Source organism: Equus asinus, chromosome 11 (genome assembly GCF_041296235.1).
Source record: "Equus asinus isolate D_3611 breed Donkey chromosome 11, EquAss-T2T_v2, whole genome shotgun sequence".
Classification (NCBI taxonomy): Eukaryota; Metazoa; Chordata; class Mammalia; order Perissodactyla; family Equidae; genus Equus; species Equus asinus.
This window is the reverse complement of record NC_091800.1, coordinates 987,775-1,009,530: the sequence shown is the minus strand read 5'-3', so window position 1 is coordinate 1,009,530 and position 21,756 is coordinate 987,775. Positions and strand designations below refer to the sequence as shown.

The 21,756-nt window shown below is 47.5% G+C and overlaps 1 long non-coding RNA gene across 6 annotated transcripts in view; it reads right to left on the bottom strand.

Moving 5' to 3' along the window:
• The window catches only part of LOC123287858 (uncharacterized), a 39,628-nt gene continuing 17,872 nt past the window's right edge, over window positions 1–21,756 (bottom strand). Inside the window, exons 2-5 of one of the 6 annotated variants that reach the window (XR_011506737.1) lie at window positions 16,730–17,005; window positions 5,512–13,641; window positions 5,243–5,388; window positions 2–4,032 (exon numbers count right to left, since the gene is read on the bottom strand). This is a non-coding gene — a long non-coding RNA (uncharacterized lncRNA). Of the gene's footprint in view, window positions 4,033–4,506; window positions 13,642–16,729; window positions 17,006–21,756 lie in introns of those variants that run through there. The other 5 variants (XR_011506736.1, XR_011506738.1, XR_011506734.1 and 2 more) reach the window with 5 other exon arrangements.

The window sequence follows — 21,756 nt, the reverse complement described above, 5'->3', positions numbered from 1 at the left end:
GCTGAAGGGAGGACGTCATTGTCCCCACAGTGGGTGCTGCTCCAGTGCGGCCCCTCAGATATCAGAGGGAGGGATGGGTTAGCAGCAAATGCCAGTTAGTGGGCAGCACACGGGGTCACTGTGCCTGGTCCATGTCAGGCTCTGCAGTGGTGGCGTGTCACGTGCACCGTGACCTCTGCTTACGCTAACCCACACTTTCTCAAGGGGAAACACGTATGAATAAGTCACAACATAAATAATAAAGGTGCCCATATAACCTGTCTACTCACTGCTGACATTTTTACTCTGTTTTCATGTAAGGAAACATTCCACCATTTGTTCAATTTTTTATTTTATTACGTGCTGAAATTTGTAATTGTTTTTCTACAGATATGGTCAAATTTTTAATTTTTTATACTGGAAACAGAATCATATACATTTTGAACTACATTTTAGATTACATACTTTTAACATGAGATACTATGTTTATTCATTGTGACTCAGATAATTTTTTCATTCATCCTAATTAATTTTCAGTACAATCTCTAGACTTCTAGGTACATACTTATAGCTTTCATAATTAAAATCTAACTCTTCATATTTAAATGTTTTCTCTTTTTTTCTATTCTTGACTTGACACAAATCTCAGGGTAAACCTTTCAGAAGAGCTGTGTCGGTAGTCATCACGTACGGTCCAAGACCGAAATGGAACAATTCTAGTCTTCTCTGTTCTGGGATAATGCTTTTCTCTGGTTTAAAGATACACCATCCTTAAGCCATTGAGGAAGTAGTCCTTATTGCTTTATTTCTATATTTAATTTTACAGGCATGGAGATGAATTTAATTGTCATCTTCTTAAGCATTTATTGAAAACGTCATCTGTGTTTTTCTACTTAAACCTTTGCAATGAGAAAGGAGCCAAAAAAGGATGGTTTTGAAACAAATCCACTCATTTCACTCTCACGATTGAGTCCCACTTCTGTCTCTCTTGGCTTATGGTAAACCTTTACATCCACTAATTCTGTGTTTGATTTCCAACACCAGCTGTGGAGTCTTCTTTTCCATTTCCAGAATCTTCCAGAGAGCTGACAGACCTAAGGCCTGTGCCTTCATTGAGTGATAAATGATGAACAGTGGTCTCTTCTTTGCCTTGATAAACTCTCATCGATTTCTCCTGATCTGGCTAGAGAAACACATGTTTGCAGTCTTGACACAGTCCTGAGGTCAGGGACACAAACTGTCCCGAGGATGTGGACACACAGGTGTCAAGGTACCCTCTTCCCCTCCACCCAAGTGGGTCCTGTGACTCTCGGAGCAGCCTTGCCCCTGGGTTCCTGTTCATGCAGGAAGGTCAGTCCTCACAAGGGAGCCTGGGGTCTGAGGGCAGGGAGCCCCCAGGGAGCAAGATGCACAGAGCTGAGGGTCAGGCCCAGGGGATCAGGATGGAAGTTACTGCTCCTGGCCTCAAGAGGACAGGAAGAGGGCCACCATCCTGGGATTGGGTAAAACAGGAAAATAGAGGCATATTTTGGGTTTCTGACAAAGATCTGGGATTGGATTACATGGGTTCCTTGTGGTCAGATACTGGCAGGTTCTTAACTCGGCTGGACACATTGGCATCACCCTTCTGTTGACTCTTCCATCAATTATCTAGAGAGAATTTGTGCCCTGAAAATAAAGCTTCTGTCTGTGCAGCAGTGATGAGGGTGTGAACAGGCTGTCAGGAATGGCGCAGCCATCCTCAGAGCCGCAGCTCCCACAAAGTCTCCAGACATTCAGGGATGGCAGCAGATGAACGGCAGAGTCACCCGGATGTAGAGTCAGATGAGGAAATGACCAGAGAGTGACGGGCTCACAGGGGGAGGGGGAGGGGCTGCATCGTGATTCCTCACAGATCTGGACACTGTGTCAAGATCATCTCATGTCTGGTCCCAGTGGCCAACCCCGTCCTAGGACAGGATCTAAGAGACCCTCAGGAAGCTTTCCTGCCAGACCTGAAGCCAGAGGGTCTGTCTCATGCTGTGAGAAAAGAACACCTGGGTCCACGTTTCTAGGGCTTCTGCCTGGATGCTGTTGTCGCCAGGCCACACTGATCATCTCAAGGTGCTGCTTTCTCTGCTGTGGATGATCCTGTTCCTGAGACCTGACCCGACACCACAGATGGATGTGTGAGCACAGCTTGGAAGCAGGAGCCTGAAACACATAAAAGATGGAGAAGGGGAGGTTTGGGGTCCCTGCTCATGTTGTCCACAGCCTGACTCACTTGAGGATTCACAGCAGACGTTTGGGATTGCCAGAGAGGATGATAAGTGAGGGGGAAATTGCAAAGATAACAGAGTCACCCAGTATGGGAGCCACAAAACCTGAGCGTTGACTGAGAAGAAAGCTCTGGCTGTGGAGACTGTGAGGGGAGGAGCTCCCAACTCGTGTTTCATGTCTTCACTGATCAGGTGAGGAGACACTGCAAATTTAATAATAATGCTACAAAGTCAGCCCCTCGTTAGCACTGAAGGGGTGTGGACTCTTGCTGCCCAAGGAGTGTGACTCTCGGTCCCCAGCCCTCCCACACTGGAAGAGCACTGTGGCATCTGGGTTGTGCTGGTTAGTGATGCTAAGCTTCACCCTCGACTTGGAAACCAGAGCTGTTGGCCGAGGGCCATGTGGAGACTGAGAAGAGAACTGAGGTTGTGAGAGTGTGGCTGTTCCGATGGGTCTGGAGCTTTAACTGGATATCCCAGGGGCTGATGTGTCAAAATCACTCCATTCTATCCAGCGCTTTTTTCCGGGGCAGCAGATCTTGGCTTTCTATCCGGGAATCCCAGTCCCCGCAGGAGGCCGGCTCAGCAGGGAGAGAAGCAGAGTGCTGTGCGCACAGGACACGTCCATGCTGCAGGGAGCAGGGCAGCCCTGGGCAGTGTGCCTACACGTGTGTCAGGGAGCCATTAAAGGTGTGGTGTTCAAGGTCAGTGAGGAACAGGGGGACCCAAGGCATGGTGAGGACAACCTGAACCCTGCCCCTTAAGGCCCCAATGCTAAGGCACAGCTACCTCACATCTCTCATCCTCCTCCACACCCAGAGGGAAGGGAGGGGCCTGTGGAGGTTCATGTTACATGTCAGCTTATGTATGCCATGATATTCCGTCAGGACCCAGATATTTGGTCGTACATTACTCTAAGAGTTTCTGTGAATGCATGTTTTCAATGAGATTAATAATTAAATCAGTAAACATTGATTGAAATTGATTACTATCCATAATGTGGGTGGGCCTCATCCAATCAGTTGAAGGACTTGACAGAGAGAAGACTGACCTCCCCTAGGAAGAGGGAATTCCGCCAGCTGACTGCCTTCAGAACCCAACTGTAACTTCTACTCTTCCTTCCCTGGGTCTCTAGCCTGCCAGCCTTCTGCACATTTTGGACTTGCCAGTCTCTATTATCATGTGAAACAATTTCTTAAAATAAATTTCCATAGATAGATACACACATACATACACACATAGGTAGATGGATAGACGATAGTCAGATACATACATAGATACATGGATAAAGAGAGAGAGAGACACATCCTACTGATTCTGTGCTCAGGAGAACCATAAGTCGTACACAGCCCTTCATCCAAATCTCTGCCTGCTCTTCGCTCGTTCTGGCTCTTTGCAGGGTCCTGTCCTGTGGAACAATCTGTGATACACGGTGGCACAAGGGCAGCCTGTGCTCTGGGCCCTACACAGACCTCAGGAGGTCGTGGTCACAGGGAAGCAGAGGTCCAGGAATATTCCTGGATGGTTGTGCACTGTACACAACCCCACGAGACCAGGCTGTCGGCGCCCCATTTGTTGAAGGACGGATTCACACTCTTTCTGCGACAGGCCAGGCAGCTATCGCCAGTAATACATGATTTTGTGAGAAGGGCCTTTGGGTTTCCTGTCCAGGATTCATGGATGCAGGTTCCACTTCTGAGCCTTGGAAATGATGTCAGGGACCCTGGGAGCACCTTCTTCCTGAGAGCCGCTGGGTCACAATCCTCATGCACAGGTGACAGATCAGAAGGTGCTCCTTGTGGTGAGGAGACAACAAGAAACCCATCACCCCTGGCGCACATGGTGGGTGTCAGCACGGGCTCAGGGCCCAGTGGCATCCAGCCCTGGCCTGCTGCACCCACCCTCTGCCCGTCAGCCCTCAGAGCAGGTTCCCCACCTGGCCTCTGACTCTTCTGGGACTAACGCTGCTCTCCTTGCCTCACCTTGATCATCGAAAACAACCTCTCTGTTTCTGGAGTTCAAAGACGATGCTCCACCCCTCCCTTCCCAGATGGATCAGCTCCCCGGGAGGGAGAGAAGGAGCATCCCAGGGCTGTGAGCCATTTATGTCTGCTCTTAGCATTTTCTTTCTTTGCTGAGATCTTCTCCCTCATGGTTCATCGTGATTACATTTTACCTGAAGACCTTGCAGTGAGTCTTTGGATCATTTCGGGAAGAACTGTTATCTTAGTGACAGTCAGTTTTTTGACCCAGAAACTAGGAATATCTATTCATTCATTTATTTTTTAAATTTCTCTTGAAAGGTTTTGTAATTTTCAGTATATAAGATTTGCAATTTTTCTCAGATATATCCACGTTTCATTAAATATTAGTAATGTATGTTATTGTTTTTCTTTTAAAAATTGAAGGTTCATTACTGCTATATAGAATACAATTAATTTCTGCATCTTGGCATTTTATCACAAAATCCAAACTGAAACAGTCAGACCGGAAGCATATCGCAGTCACTCGACCCTGCGCTGGGCATGGGCAGACTCGATCTCTTTTGGCCTCCTCAAATGTCTCCACTGAGAGAATCTTCTCTCTCAACAAGCAATTTTTGTCTATGCAAACATGAGTTGGATAAGAATATATTAGCAATGATATTCTTCATGATATGAAGAAAAGGGTATGACTTTGTCAACTGTTCTGGTTCTAGGAAAATCAGGTCTTGTCTAAGATGTGACAGCAGAAGCCATCTCCTGAGCCACCAGAGGGGCGAGCGCACCAGACCAGGAGAGTGGGGGGGGGCGGTTTGTGTCTCACGTCCTCGGGGGTCTGGAGCACATGTGAGCATTAGTGACACCGGGCCATGTGTTACAGTAATAGTGAGCCTCGTCCTCAGGTCGCAGCCCGGGGACGAGCAGAACACCAGAGTTAGTTGTGTCATCTTTGGATCCAGAGAAGTGGCTGGGGATCCTGGGCCCTGATGCTCATTTGAGTCTGTGTGGCAGAGCAAGAGATACCTGGGGGCTCCCTGGCTTTGGCTGGTCCAGAATATCCTGTATCCACCAACACTGATGTCACTGCTGGCAGTGCAGGTGAGTCTGGCATATGCTCCAGGTGATGCAGAGGCAAGGTGGCTGAGTCAGCACTGGCCGGGAGAGGGAACCTGCAGACACAGACACCCGTGGATGATGAGGCAGAGACTAAGGTTAAGCAGCTAGAGGGTCTCAGCCACAGGGGGCTGACACAGGCTCAGGAGCTGACTCTGGACACTGCAGACTGTCCCTACCTGTGCAGGGAGAGAGAGGCATGAGGAGGAGAGGAGTCCCGGCCGTGGTGCACACAGCCTGCTGGGGCCCCAGATCAGGTCTGGGTGGCCCCCAAATCTTTGATCTTCTCCATTGACCTGAAAGAGAAGGGGCTGCTCACACAAATTTGTTCCCCCTAATGATGATCCCACTTTTATCCTGAGAACCAGCTGAGTCTGAGCTTGATTCCTTAGATGGAGGAGCTGATGGGTGAGTTCAGAGTTTGCCCCATCAGAGGGACCAGGGAGGAAGCAGCTGAGGGACCTTACTCAGACCTGTGAGCAGAGAGGACACAGCTACTGAGACCCCTCAGCAAACACAAGCACCAATGTCCCAGCCCTGGAGGATTTGAGGGATTACACAGCAGGGGGCACCCAAGGTGCAACCTTGGGGAAGACCCACAGAGCCCCCTGCTGCTCACTGTTCTAACTTCAGTCTCAGGTTGGAAATAATGTCAGGGACACTGGCTTGACAGCCTGGTCACTGTGGGTCCACAAACATCCATGCGCCACACCCCGTGCTCTGCCCCCACGTAAGTGATATTGATAAACAACCTAACTGTGGGCTTCCTGGACTACTAGGAGGAAGAGATGTGGAAATCTGACCACAGGACAATGAGACTGAGTCTGCAGTGAGCGAGGAAGCAGAGGGCTCTGGGAGCAAAGACCCGAGCAGCTCCTTCCACAGGGGCCACATGAAGGAGCCACTGGAGCCCTGGGTCTGAATGGAGACCGGGGTTCTGCTGGTGGACAAAGCAATAACTGTTCCTAGGAAATGTGCTTGATTCTTGGAAGATCGGCAGTGTTTGCAAATACTCAGAGACATTAAGTAGACTAGGTTGGTGGTTGGGTGGCAAACCATACAGGGGACCTTTGCAGTGGTCTACGACACTGAAGCTGTGGCTCTGAGGAGAGCTGGAGCCCGATTCGAAAGAACTTTTTCTTTCACCAAGAAGGGATTGAGATGTATTTATGACAGCTTTAGTGAGGTTTAATTTTCAAATAATCAACTGCCATTTTAAAGTGCGTAATTTGGCAAGCTCTCATGAATATATGAACACACTGGTGAATCCATCACCACCGTCAAGGCAATGACTGTATCTGTCATTATGTTGACATCACCAGTTTGAAACCACTCCATCCCGCCATCCCCTCCCCAATCCCTAGGTGATTGCTGATCTGCTTTTGTCTTTATAAATTAATGTCCATTGTGTAGAATTTTATATAATTCAAATCTTTGTTCTGGTTTCCCAGCTTTACTTGTCTGGCTTCCTTCATTGAGCATATGTATTTTGACACCCATCCCTGTTTTCACAGTTATCCACAGGCCATTCCTGGGTGCACAGTATGGACGGGCCGCAGTCTGCTTCTCCATCCGCCTGTTCATGAGCGTTTGGGTCTTTTACACTTTGGGCTATTTATACATAAAGCCGTTATTTATGTTAGAAGTAAATTTATTTGTTTGCATTTATTTAATATGTGAATTTCATATATTAAGTAGTTAAAATAAAATTTAATATGTAACTTTAGTTATAAATGAATAAACCTGCTGAGTATTTGTGTACAAGTCTTTGAATGAGTATGCACTTTATTTTTTCTTGGGTAAACAGAGCAGTTGGGTCTTAAGAAGCTATATATTTAACCCTTTTAGAAACTGCTCAACTGTTTTCCTAACTAGTTTGTCGATTCCGTGCTCCCACCAGCCGTGTGAGAGTAGCTTTGCCACCTCCTCTCAGTATTGTACTTTTGTCCCTTCTCATGTAGGTTTAGTGGCATATAATTTTCATTTTAATTTGCATTTCCATAATATATAATGATGTTGAAAAATTTTTCATGAGCTTATTTGCTATCATGTATCATCTTTGGTGCAGTGTCTGTTGAAATATCTTTCCTAATTTTAAATTGAACTCTCCTGTAATTATTGAATGGAAAGAACTCTGCAACATATTATCCACACAAGTCCTTTATTAGGTAAGTGATTTGCATGCATATTCTCCCAGTCAATGGCTGTCTTGTCCTTCTATTAGCAGTGACTTTCAAAGTGCAGGGTATTTCATTTTTGATGAATTCCAAATTATCAATTTGTTTTTTTGGTTTTTCTTTTTTTGGTTGGAGCTTTTGGTGTTGCAACTAAAAGGTCTTTTCCAGCGTGAGCATTCTTACATATTTCCCTTTATGACATTGTTTTCTTTCTTTCTTTTTTGTTTTGCTTAAATATATAAAACTGGAAAAGCTGAGTCAAACTAAATGTTTAGATTTCAATTTATCAGAAATTGGCAAAAGTTTTCAAAGCATCTCACATTCCAAATGAGTAATATAGGTGAGTTCCTCTGGACCCACATCCCTGTCAACATTTGGTTTGTTAGACTTTCTCATTCCATCAGTTTCTGTAGGTGCATAGTTTCTTTTTCGTTTTTTTTTTTTTTTTTTGAGGAATATTGACCCTGAGCTAACATCTGCTGCCAATCCTCCTCTTGTTGCTGAGGAAGACTGGCCCTGAGCTAAGACCCGTGCCCATCTTCTGCTACTTTATATGTGGGACCCCTGCCACAGCATGGCTTGCTGAGAGGTGCCATGTCCACACCCAGGATCCAAATCAGCGAACCCAGGGACGTCAAATTGGAAGGTGCAAATTCAACCACTGCCACCACCAGGCCGGCCCCAAGTAGGTGCATAATTTCTGTAGGTGCATATTCCTTCCTCTCCATTAAGCCGAGGCAGCTCTGATTGTGCTAATTGGCTCACTATGGGCCACCTTTTGGTCCAGGTCTCATTATAGTTGGAATTTCCCTTTTGCTGATGACTTATAAGGCCAAGCACTTTTTAAAATTTTTTATTATTTATTTTCCTTTGTGAATTGTTTGTTCAGATCTTTTGCCCATTTTAATGGATTGTTTCTCTTTTTATGTGAAAACAGCGATTATTAATGTACTTTTGATGTAGCCATTTTGGTCACGCATGTGTCATATGACATCTGGGCAGTTAGTGTGGAAGGTGAGGAGAAGTGACCAGGCCATGGTGGACACACCCAGGCCTGTTGAAGACTCACAGTGCAGACAGAGCTGTCCCAAGTCTGTGTGTCTTTTGTCACCCAAGCTCCAAGGGAACTAGGGCTCTCTCAGTCCCTTGGGCACCATCTGTCCCCAGGCCCCAGGGGCGGTAGGAAGTCACCCCCTGTGGGTCCCAGTGAGCACTGAGCCGGGCCGTGGATGAGCGAGGGGAGGAAAGGGCAGGCAGGATTCCGGCTGCACCGGCCGCCTCTGAGGCTGGAGTGCGTGCTTTTCAACAGGTCACAGAGTCCTGCCTTTCAGTCTCAGGGGTGTCAAGGTGGCCTTAATGCCTCTTTCTCATTTCTCCCTCATTTTTCTGGATTAGCACCTCTTTTCTTCACTGTGATGGGGTCAGTCCCTCCTCCTTCTCTCTCACTCACCAAACCCATGTCCTGGACACCTGAGATAAAATGTCTCAAGATATAAGAAAGAGTCAAGTGCGTTTACTCCCACCATTCTTACTGTTCCTATGTCTCTCTGCCTCTGTCTCTTTCTCTCCTCCTTAAATTAGCATGTGCTTTCGAGTTTATTGCAAGAGTTCTAAAATCCTTGGTCCAGAAGATCAGTGAGATACCTCTAAGGTGGTCACTCCAATGAACTCCAGTGAGGCAGGAGTGAGGGGCGTCATCCTGGGGTTTCCACCTGGAGAGGAGAGTATTCCTGTTCCCCTAGGGAATGACACCGCACGAGACAGCAGGGTGCACCAGGTTTGCTTTCTACATTTGCACCATTACTGCAGGACCAGGTCACTCTGTAGCAGCTTTCCAGCTGCCTGCTGCCTGGGGAGCTCATGGTAGGAAGCTATATGCCTTGCTCTTCCCTGGAGAAACAAGAAGAAAAAATCCAACACTTTTGATAGTCAGGACACCAGACACTCTTTCTGGGAGCCATGTGACAGTGTCGGTAGCAGGTCAGAAGAAACAGGATCATCCCACTTCCCCATTCATCTGGATCACTGTTGCTTCAACAAATGACACAGCAATGCTGTGAGATGCTCCACAGAATGGCTGGTGGGGATGGTTGAGTAGTGGTCAGCCCCAGAGCTGGAGCCCCAGAAATGATCAGGAATTCCATCCCCCTTGCTGTGGCTTCCTTCACTCTTCAGGCACGTCACATCCTGAGGGGTCTTCCTAGGGTGCTGTTGATTCCATCCCATGTAGAAGGTGCTCTGCTCACTGCTCAGGGTGCAGCTGAGCATGGCCAAAGCTCCCAGGGAGGCAGACGCAGAGAGTAACTGAGTCACACAGGCTGACTGAGTCTGGAAACACAAACAGCCATTATGGTGGAGGGAGGGAAAGAGAGAGGGACATTTCCTCCATGTGGTTGGGAGGTAGTTTAGTGGGCTGGGGAATCAGGACCGTCCTGACCTGAGCAGTGCAGGAGGAAGGGGAGGAGAGTGGAATCCAGGCCGTAGTGCAGACGCCCCGGAGCTCTGCTGAGATGGAAATGCTGCAGGTCTCTCTCATCCTCCTCAATCCCCAGAGAATAGAGCCCTTCATACAAATTTGTTCCTCTTCTCCTGGCCAACCAAACACCTCCTCGGTTCATGTTTGCCTCTCCCACCACACACACAATGTCCTGAGATCATTATTTCTGGGAGGGATAGACCTGGGCTGAGACTGGGCTGAGAATCACCAGGAACCCCGAGAAATCCAGCTCCTGGGCCCAGGGGGCAGTGAGCAGAGACCAGGGTACAGGTGTCTGGTTTCGCAGCTCTCAAAGATCCCTTGGCAGCAAGCCTACAGCACCCCTGCTGCCCCAGGCCCAGGTCCACCATATCTGTGACCAGAGGACAGGTGACCCTGCCAGAGGCTCCTGCCTCCCCCACTGCTTTGATCACTGCCATTCCCTGAGGGCAGAGCGAGGCCCTCCTCAGGGGCAGCCTCCCACCTCATTTCAGTCTGTCGTTGTCTGCTTGGGCCTCCTCAGCAGGAATCAGAGACAGAATTCACCCACTTTGCAAGGAGTCCTCAGGGGAAGGGGCCTCATATGCAAACCCTACATGAAGGAAAACATTCATTAGCTGAGAACAGGGACAGGTCAGCCATGAAGTCACTTCCCAGGCTGCTCAGGAATCCAGGTCCCTTTCCTCCTGCCTGACCCCTCACTAGATGTGCACAGAGGACACACGGGGGTGAGAGTTTTGAGGATGAAGGCGCACACTGGGTAGCTCCCTGGGGAATGAGGAGAAGCCCAGGGAGGAGAAGGGGAAGGGACTCCTGTGGCTGGAAGAGTCAGGAAACTCGAGGGTCCTTAGGAACTAAGGGACCAGAGAGGTCGGGAAAGGAGAAGGGATGTGAGGAGCACTCCTGAGGAAAGATCTGGGAAAAAGTCCATGTCTTTTCTTCAGGAAGTCATCACAAATGACATTCTTTGAAGCATTTTCCTCAAACCTCTGAATCATTGTGAACAGAGCCTGGGCCCAGGGGAATGTGACATGTGTAGCTATTAGGATCAATCTTTCCTATTAGAGAGTTTTGAAAAGAATGTGGTTCATACTCAAGAACCAATGCTCTGGGCAGGGGTGGGGAGGTTAAAAACGAGAACGATTTATATGCTTTTATCTGGCAAAATGTCCACTCTACATGATTTTGCCAGAAAGATCACCTCCAGCCAAAAATAAAACAAAAAAAACAAAAACTTTTACCAAAATAAAATAAAACAAAATAAGCAGATAATAAGATCAAATAAGATTTCTATAGCCAGAAAACTTTGAGAATTCTATGCACCAGACTCTTAGCTCACTTGAGTCTGGGGAGTTGTTAGGGGCAGAGAGCACATCCTGGCCGTCAGTTTGGTGCGCTCTCTGTGTGTTACAGTGGGGTTGCGTTATCTTGAGATATTAATACACCAAAATGTTTAAATGGATTAGTGAAAATCTAAAGTCATTATTTAATCAAGAGTAGTCAATGAATTTTCCTGGGGGAAAAAAGCTCTATTTTAATTTTGCATTTACAATGATACCACCTCTTGAAATATTATTTTCTCTGTAAGTTTTGTTATTTTTAAACAATTTTGATTAAATCACACAACAGGGACTTTATTAAATTTTCTTCATTATTGAGCAGAAATTAATTTTTACAAAATATTTGCACCTTGAGTTTTTTTGGCACTGCTTCCTTTCTGATGATGCAGAAATCTTCATTGTGAATTTTATTTTGCTTTTCCTTCCACTTCAATAAACAAGGATTTGCAGGTCTGCCTAGTCTCTCACACACAGGATGAGGCTGCCTGTGTCCCCTCTCCCCATGGATGCTCTCTCCCTGGTGGGGCCCCCTCAGCTCTCAGGCTCAGGGCAGAGAGAGAGGAGCATGGGCACAGCTGACTCTCTCCCAGTTCAGGCCCCATCCTGATCCAGTACTACTCGGCCTGTGTAGTGAGGAGCATGTCTTCAATAGCAAATGTTTACTGAACACCGATCTGGTGTTGAGTCTGGGGGTTGGCAGTGGAATTCTAGGCTGTGCTAGACAGCCTCATCCCTGCTCATAGAGCTGAACCTGAAGAAGAGACACGACGGTGGGAGGCATACAGGGGGTCTCCCTTCCTCACTTTCACCACTGGAGGCAGGAGACCAGAGCAGACACTGCTGCATTCATGGGTCTGTGGGGGATTGAAGGTTTGTGGGATCACAGGGGAGCAGGGAGTCAGAGACAACACGAGAGCTGAGAGGACATGGGCAGGACTTGAAGATTCCCTGGGTTTAGGTGAAGATGTAGAGAAGTCCAAAAAGTGGACACCAACAGAGGAAGACAGAGATAAATAACATGACCCCGGAGATATGGGCTACTAGGAAAAATCGGATTAGTTAGCAGGGCAAGTGCCTTAGGAATCCCAGATGTGGTTTGGTTTATCAGGTGAAGGGTCTTGCTCACTAGTTGAGCGTGACCTACTGGGAGTGCTGGAAAGGAAGACAGGGAGAGGCCATATGTCAGGAAGGTGAGAAGTGAAGAGTGGGTGAGAGAGTCAACAGAGAGAGGACAGATTCCCCTTTAGGAAAGATCGGACGGGAAGTGTAAGATGGAGGAATCTAAAGTCTAGCTGCCCTTCTCCATATTTTTCTTGTAAATGGAATCACGTTAATTTGTAGACTTTTACACAGAAGAGAAATCCAAAGCTCATAGATTTATTACCCTTGAAGACATTAACCAGTTTATTTCCAACGTAGAAAACTGGCTTCCTTGGCCCAGTCTTGGTAGAATAAATGTACTGTATTTAGAAAATACTCTTTAAAATCTATTACTGTCTCACTAGTCTCCTCAATGAAATATAAGTTGAATAAATTTTTGACACATGTTCTTACTCCATATGCTTAACTTTTGGAAAATTTTCCCTGACAATTTAGGTTACTTACTGAGATCTCTGAGAGGATCCTTCTATCTAATCTATTGACACTGTGGTGACTGAGGACTGGAATCTTTAAGGTCAGGAATCGCTTCTCTCGAGTCCTGAAGTGATTCCCAGGAACAACTAAAACTTTGATTTTCTGATGCTATATTTTTCTAAAACTCCACCCCCGACACACATGTTTGTGACAATGGGCTGAAGATGCTTGGTTGGGGTCATTAGCTGACTGGTGGAAAGGAAATGAGAACATAAGAGAGATGGTAGAATTTGGGAAAAATCAATGATTCTAGGTCTGAGGACATTACATGATATGATTGGATAGACAAAGGACATTCCAGAAGGACCTTGACATGTAGAGTCCAGGTGGAGGAAAAACCAGGACAGTTCAACTGCAGCTCTTAATAGTTTTCTCTATGTCCTCGATGGGCAGAGTCACAGCAGAGGTAGCATCAGGCTGAGTGCTCTCATTCCCTTGGAACTTTACTCTGTGATGTGGACACTCCCAGAAATGACACAGTGGTGGCCAAGGGAGCAGTTGCTGTGGTTTGGGAGCAAAAGGAACTTCCATGTGGAGCATGTGGACAGAGGTATTGGTTCATGTGATGGTCCCTGAGTCTGGTCCACATTGGAGAGAGTGAAGGCAGGGAGAGGTGTCCGGTGAGCTTTGGAAGATGCCACCATGGAGGTTTCTTGAGCCTTCTTTACCTTCTTACTAAACCTGGGAAGAAGAGGTCATCAAGAGAAAGCTTTTTTTTTTCTTCTTTCTTCCTCTCATGAGACTACCTAAATTTCAGATCAACACGTTGTGGATGGGAATGAATCTGTCTTGTCCCGGAATTGATCTCTTGTAGGAATATCGGAAAGGCCAGGGAGCCAAGCTGTAGCTTTATGATACGGGAATAGTCTGGCCTGTGTCCCCTTCCCAGATCCGAGTGTCCACAGTACATGCCCCAACCTGAACTGACGATGAGGGTGCAGGGAAGAGTGAGGAAATGTTAGAGACCTATTTGGTAAAACTTCTATCATTTTCTTCTCCTATTTGGACTCCAAGTCTCCCAGACATGCAGTTGGCCTAGGATTGACCACACGTGCTCCTGGATAGCCCTTGTGTTACCTAAACCAGTCAGACAATCCCCTCCCTGCTCACCATGGTGGAGCTGGGTGATGGTGTAAGTGAGCTCGTCCAGCCCTCCTGAAAGCTGATTTCCTGATCAGTGGAACAGGGAGGGCAAGTCTCTCTCCTTATGGACTGATTGTTGTGTGGATATGATGCCTGGGACTGCAGAGGCAAGTTTGGTCCATGTGGGAATACAGCCTGGAGACTCTCTATATACTCATGGAGGACGTAGAGACAATCACAGAGAATCCAGCAGCGTTCATCAGCCCTGCTTACAGTTGGTCCTTATGAAATTTTGCCATTTGTCTTCCTGATACCACAATCCAAACTTTGTAGCCCACCCTGAATTTCTGGTTCTAAACAGACTGAAGTATCCCTCTGTCCCTCCTTCCTCGGAGAGAATTCTCCAGACCAAAGAATGTTAAGCAGCCAGGTTAAAAGCCCCTGCAAGATGAGGTTCTCTCCTACGTGACGGGGGTCTCTGTGCCTGGCTCAGGGCCACTTTAAACTCACTTTAGCTCATATGTGTTTAACAATTGAAGGGACTGATTGAACTTCTGGAAAATCATATCTTCTGAATGAACGTATTAACCTAGTGATAGCATGACATACATATCTTAGAAAAATCCTCTCACCATTTTCATTTGGTTCTAATGTAAAGCATTGCCTAAGCCCTGCCTCCCTCCTCATCCCTGCAGTGAAGGGCTGTCTTTCTCTAGGTGCATCCATCACATTTTGATTTCTAGTAGAGTTTTCTATATTTCTCCTACTAGACTGTGTTCATCCTGGGACCTAATGAGCCCATCCTAACACCTGCTTCCCAGCACATCCTTCCCCGTCCCCCAGTGGATGACTGGGATCAGGATGTGTGGACATGTCTGCCTTGACCCTGCCCAGTGGGAGAGCAGACCCCCTGCTCTGAGGCCTGGGGTTGCATCTGCAAATGAGTCGTCTCAGGGTCATCAGCCTGTCCATTCCTCTTGGCTCATTTTTCTCATCAACAGAATGACAGATGTAGCCAACTAGGGGTTATCTATTCATGATACATAAAAGAACTTTCTGGAAGCATGTAAAAACAAACCTATTACAGAATCCCACTTATTGAGTTTAAAATTAAGTAATCTGGTGGAAGTTGTGGTTTTCATCTTTTCCAAAGTGGAAGATTTCTAATATGGGGGCAGCATTGCGAACGAGGGGACTGAGTTCATCCTTCACATTCTATTCCTCCAACAACATGATAAAGTTTAACAGGCACAGGTGTAGTTTACATCAAATGTGAGATGAAAGTAAACCGAGACGTGCATTCCTAGGACTTCTTGTGAACAGTCCCATTTGTCAGGAGCTGATCATGTCTCCTGAAAATATAAGGTTTAAATAATCCTGTCATAAATATATGGGGTCATCATGTTGTCTCAAGTAATCGACTCACTTACGTCCCGCACTGTTCCCAAGAGCCCAGCCTCGGTTCCTCTCTTTCCCATTTTCATTCTTCAGTCCCTCCTACCTTCAAGACATGGGGACCCTGACCTTTCTTCTCCATCCCACCTGCTCCTCCCCTCCTCCAGGGCTCCTAGTCTGACATCGTATCATCCACACCCCCACCTGGTCCCTGCCTTCACTCTCCCCTCCTCCTAGTTCACCTTCTATGCAGCACCTGGATTAAATACACTTAAATCACATTCTGCTGTTTCCTTGTTCACCCCCCCTAATTCTCCCATCTCCACCAACTGCCATGCCTCTCCTCACTCTCCCAGGACATCTTTCTTTCAAAGCATGTTTTGTTTGTTTGTTCTCTCTCTTCCCCTGAGAGTGTCAGCTTCCTGAGCATGGAGACTTTCCCATATTTTCCACCTACTATCCTAAGCTCCTAACCAAAGTCTGACACATAATAGGTGTTCAATAAATTGTGTGGATGCACATCATCTGGACAGTCATCCTGAGTCAAACATAGCTGGACTCTGTGTCCTTGGTTCTTTTCTGACCCCTTGATATGGACTGAACTGTGTCCTTCAAAATCCTATGTTGAGACTGTAACCCCCAGTGTGACTGTCTTTGGATATAAGGCATTAAAGGAGGTAATTAAGGTAAAAGAGTTCATGGGGGGGTTCTCCTAAGCAAGTAGGGCCGGTGTCTTTCTAAAAAGAGGAAGAGAAACCAGGGGTAAGTACACAGAGAAAAAGCCATGTGAGGAGACAGTAAGAATGTACACATCTGTGGGCCAAGGAGGGTGGCCTCAGGAAAAAACAAACCTGCCAGCACCTTGATCTTGGACTTCCAGCCCGCAGAACTGTGAGAAAATACCTTTCTTTGGGTTAAGCCAACTCATCTGTGTTTTTTCGCTGTGGCAGCCCTGCCGGACTAACACACTGCATGGATGCTGTGTCCAGCGCCGCCTGCCCCCACATCCAGGAATGTCTGCTCAATTTGAGAAAATCAATAATGTGTTCAAACCAGACACAGGAAGCGGGGGAAGAATGGGAGAGGACGAGGACATAGTCTCTAAACAAAGCACCCTGGATTGAGTCATAGAAAGTTTGGGACCAAACAAACCAAGGAAGCAGCTGACATGGCCGAGGAGTGGGGGCTGCGCAGGGAAGCCCCATGGCTGGGGGGGAAGCAGGTTTCTGTCTCACTTCCCCACAGGCCTGGAGCACTGTGTGAGCACTCAGGCTGTCATCATAGCACTCACAGTAATAATCAGCGTCGTCCTCAGACTTGAGCCCAGTGATGGTCAGGGTGGCCGAGTTGCCAGACTTGGAGCCAGAGAATCCTTCTGGGACCCCAGATGGCCATTTGCTGTTATCATAGATGATGAGTTTTGGGGCCATTCCCGGGAGCTGTTGGTACCAGTGCACATCATAATCACCGATGTCGGAGCTGCTTCCAGTGCAGGAGATGGTGACCCTCTGGCCCAGGTTCCCAGACACTGAGGCCAGCTGAGTCAGCACAGACTGGGCCCAGGATCCTAGAAGAGGGAAAGACACAGAGATGGTGATGCTGGAGTCTAGAAACAAGATGAGAAAGCAGGGTGACATGTATCTTCCCAGGGCCCCTTGTCCCCATTACTAGTCACCTGTGCAGAGAACAATGAGGGTGAGGAGACGGGTCCAGGCCATGGTGGAGGTCATCGCCGATTCCCACCGTCTGTGGCCCCACAGCTGAAGCAGAGCTTCTCCCAGGTCTCTCCCTTCCCCTCTTCATACTCTAACAGAGGGAGGGCCCACACATGCAAATCAGACCCTCCCAGCTTTCTGATCTCTCACTGGGCCTTGGTTCAGGTCTCACTGCCCAACGATGGCCAGGGAGTGGGGAGTTCACAGCTGTGATCCCTGAACAGAGGGTACCAGGCAGTGCCAGGGGGCTGGTCCCAGCTGTGATCAGCCACAAAAACCTCAGGAACGAGCACTGAGCACCCCCCGGTGTCCAGGCCATGATTCATCACGTGTGACACAGTGACTAAAGCCAATTAGAAACAGCTCTGGTCCCCACTGCTCTGTCCACTCTCCCCTTGCCTTAGGGTCAGGCCAGGTGGCCCCTCATGTTGCCTCCCCACCACCCAAAGGCAGTCTTTATGCTCTGCTCAGCCTCCTCAGGGGTGAGCATGTTCGTGTCACCGTTGGCTGTTCAGCAGTCAGGACTGAGGTGGTGTCTCTTATCAAACTCCTCTTAGATCAGGATCAAGAACAGAGCAGTGACCGGCCCCATGGAGGGAGGTCCCCTTCTGTGCAGGACCCAGATTCTTTCCTCGTATGTGATCCCTCCCTTGTTAGAGATTAAGCAGTGCATCTCCAACACTCAAAAACTTTGCTCCAAAGCTTCTATTCCTGCTGAAATATAAGGACTTTGATTTTTGCTATGCTCTGTGACCAATACTTACCATTTACTGGTCTCCTCACTAATGTATGAGTTGAATAAAATATTTTACACTGGTTCATTCTATACTTGTATGAGAGTCAGGTGTTTACCTTTTTGATTCAGGGTCACTCTGATCCCAACGCCCGAACATAGAAGTGGTAGGTGACTGGGATAGAGCACCTGTCACCTGGACCCCATGAGGTGGAGAATCTCAGCAATGACCCCTCACTGACCTCGTGGAGCATGTGCTTGGGGATGGGGGTAGAAGGGGCCAGGAATGGAGCATGCATCCAGAGATTCAGGAGCTGACCCTCTGGGACTCGTCCTCACCTGAGGGACAGGGTAGATGGTGGGGAGGAACGCATGTGATGATTGGCACCAGCTACTACTGTGGTTTCTTGAACCTTAATCATCCTCTCACTCCCTCTAGAGAAAGGATGTCCTCATGAGGGATTTTTGCTTCTTTCTACTTCTCCTGAGAATATTGAATTTCAGATTGATGCCTCACTGATGGAAGTGGGTGTGATTTTACCTGAGATCGATCCTTTGCAGACCATTAGAAAGGTCTGGGAGCCAGAAGCAGAGTTGTGTGAGACAGGAACCTGTGGCCTGTGTCCCCGGTTCAGCTCCCAGTGTCCACAGTGCTAGGATCAACATGAACTAATGATGGCGATGGAGGACACAGTGATGTGCTTGGTGGGGACCACTTAGGCAAACATTTTGCCTTTTCTTGTCCTCTCTAGACCCCTAATTTCCTAACCATGTGGTGAGCATGTGAAAAACCCCCACTGCAGCTCCAGAAATAGGCCCTTAATTTCCCAAACCAATCAGAAAATCCCCTCCTGGGATGCCATGACGGAATCAGGGGAAATGGTCTAAGTGCTCTGGTCTGGACCTCATGACAACCAGGATTCCTGTTCAATGGATCAGGGAGGGAAGTCTCTCTCATTCAAGAGGATTTGTTGTGTGGATGCGATACCTAGGACTGCAGGGACATTTTTGATCCATGTGATAAATCAGCCTGTGGACACAAGAGATAATGGAGAGAGAACATCTCAAGTGAATCTCAGAGAAGAAGGAGTGAAGCTTATTGAGATTCCACACTTGACAACTAAAGAGAAAACTTTCCTGTGTCACCACTGAACACGGCAGGAAGGTTGTTGTCAACATTTCCATCACTGGGATGAGCTCAGGACCTCAACCCCACATCATTGTCCATGAACCTTCAGCCAGGAGGTACAGCTCACTCAGGTCCCATCCTCTTTCCAAGAACCAGACTCCAAACCTCTTCCCCACATCCCATTCTTTACCTCTTGCCTCCAAAAATCGCACAGTAGCTGATGATCTTTCTTCACCTCTCCTGATCTACTCTTCATCCAGGATGCCAGTCTAATCTTTGTAGCAAATCCACAACCCCCGAAAGGTCTCTGCCTTCACTCTCACCACCTACCCACTCATCTTCTTTGCAGCATCAGGACTTCATAAACTTAATCAGATTTCATATATTCCATGTCAAATCCTCTAATGGTTCCTATTCCCCATCTAGCCCAGCCAATTGTTGGTGTTTCCTAAATGGCGTGGATGGATGTACCTATGAACATTCGGCTACCCTGCATCAAACACAGCTAGACTATGTGTCTCTGGTTTTTCCCTGACCCATAGTGGACTCTGGCCTCATGGCAGCCTGACCTTGACATTGAGGAATATCTGATGAATGTGAGATGATCAGATAACTTGTTGCTGCCAAGGATGGGCTTTGGGAGCATAAACTGAGAAGATGGGGCTACAAGCTGTATACCATGTTCCCTAGATTGGGCATGAGAACCTAGTTTTAGGCCAAACAAACAAACTAAGGTATCAAAAAGCCACACTTCAATGAGAAAACTCAATGCCCAAGTCTGCAAGAGCCAGTAGAGCATTCTCTGTGCCTGCTTTGCCCAGAACACTGCCCTCTCAGGACCTGTCCAACAGCACCTCTGCTGATCTCAGATCCAGGGGCCAGTGCCTCTGACTCCACTCAACTCTCCTGGAGGATGTCCTGATTTTGCTCACAGATCATTGTGATGTCACTACCCAGAAGAGCAAAACAAGTAGGTCGTTTCATGGGATTTGAGTCTGAGACATTAATTGCCTGTAGATAACCAATGACCTCTGGATGGATAAATACGGGATGCATCACACAGTCCTCACGGCGCCAGATATTTCAGGTTTACCCAACATTTTACTTTGCTTCTGCCATATGTCTGGAGCATCTTAAACCAAGTTCAAGGCCTAAGACTCTATAGTGTACTCTGTTGGTTCATACTGGTGAGAAATCTGTCTGGGATACCCTGACAGGCTGATTTATGTTGTTGTCACCGTTATTGTTGCTGTTGCTGTTGTGAGGGATTCCTGTTAGACCCCCCAACCCCACTGCACAAGTGCTGGTCATGCCTTCTCTAGTGGCCACTGGAACACGGCGCTGTTGGAGAAAGGCGCCCTCCCTCCTGCTGATCACTCTGGGTTCATTTGCCCTTAATGGCTGTTCTGGAGATTTATTCTTTCTTCTTTTGAATCTGTGATACATTTATGGTAGTTTTTCCCATTTTAGTCAAGTTTTGTCAATGTTTTTAGTCTGAAGATTGATAAGTAAACCATTACTATGTGCATCTCTCTTTTTTGAGGTCCGTCCTCCCTCCTTGACTTAGTGGCATCCAAGATCTGTTACACAACTCACACTGGGCCCTGACCAGGTTTACTTGGTAGCTGCTCCATATGCTGTGATTAATGAACAGGGCTGTCTGTAAATTGTTTTGTAATATCAGGGCTCTCTGTGATAAGGAGGGTTGGGTCATAGGCTCCAGATCCCAATGACCTGAGATGCTTTCAAACATCTCCCCCTCCAAAATAAAATAAACACACAAAAAATCTGTAGCTGTAAAACCGGTAAGATTTGTGGGATTAAACTGGGGAAAGTGAGAAGGTGATGGGTGTGAGAACTCAGGGCATGATCAGCAAAGCCTGGGCCAGGCTCATGGGACATGTAGGGGACTGAGCAGAGGAGGACCTGGGTCTCCTGGCTCTCGCTGGCTGACTTCTCTTCTCCATGCATGCATGAGGTAGGGAGGTGCTTGTATAGGTTCTGGTGACAAAATGATTTGCTTGCATTGGAAAACCAGTAATAAAATGGGGTTTTTGGTTTTTTTTTTTGCATCCATACAGGTGGACTGACTAAAAAGCATCAGTCCCTCTGGTTTTAGTAGCACAAGTGACAGCAGAAGCCAAAACCTGGGCTGGTGTTGCCTCCAGGCAGGGACAGAGGAGAGTTAGGTCAGACTGGGGAGTGGATCTCACTCCCCATGGACTAGGATTGGCATCGAGGTTGCATGCAGCTGTTTGACAGTGACAATCAGCCTCATCCTCTGGCTGGAGCCTGCAGTAGTCAAGGAGGTTATCTTTACAGACCTGGATCTGGAGATTGGTCTGGAACCCCTGCTGTCCTAGGACACACACTTAGGAGCTCTTTCTGGGAATCCTTCATGCTGATTTCCATTGTAACCTATGTTTCTGTTGATTCCCTTAAAGGAGACGGTTTGGGTCCTTCTAAAGAGCTTCCTGGGTTGGATTGACTTCATGCACATATCGGGGAGTTTCTGCTCGCTCATATTCCACTGTCCTTCTCTTACACTTTGTCTAATTGGAAAGGTCCACTGAGATACAAGAGGAGAGAAGAACTCAAGTGTGTACCTGTAGGCTCCAGATCACACACCGGAGGGAGTCCCATGTGCCCTGAGGGGGATCGGTGGTAGGAAAGTCACAACTGCGGGACATACTTCACCCAGCTTCCATGCTGCAGGCTCACCATTTTAGTCTCCCCTTCTT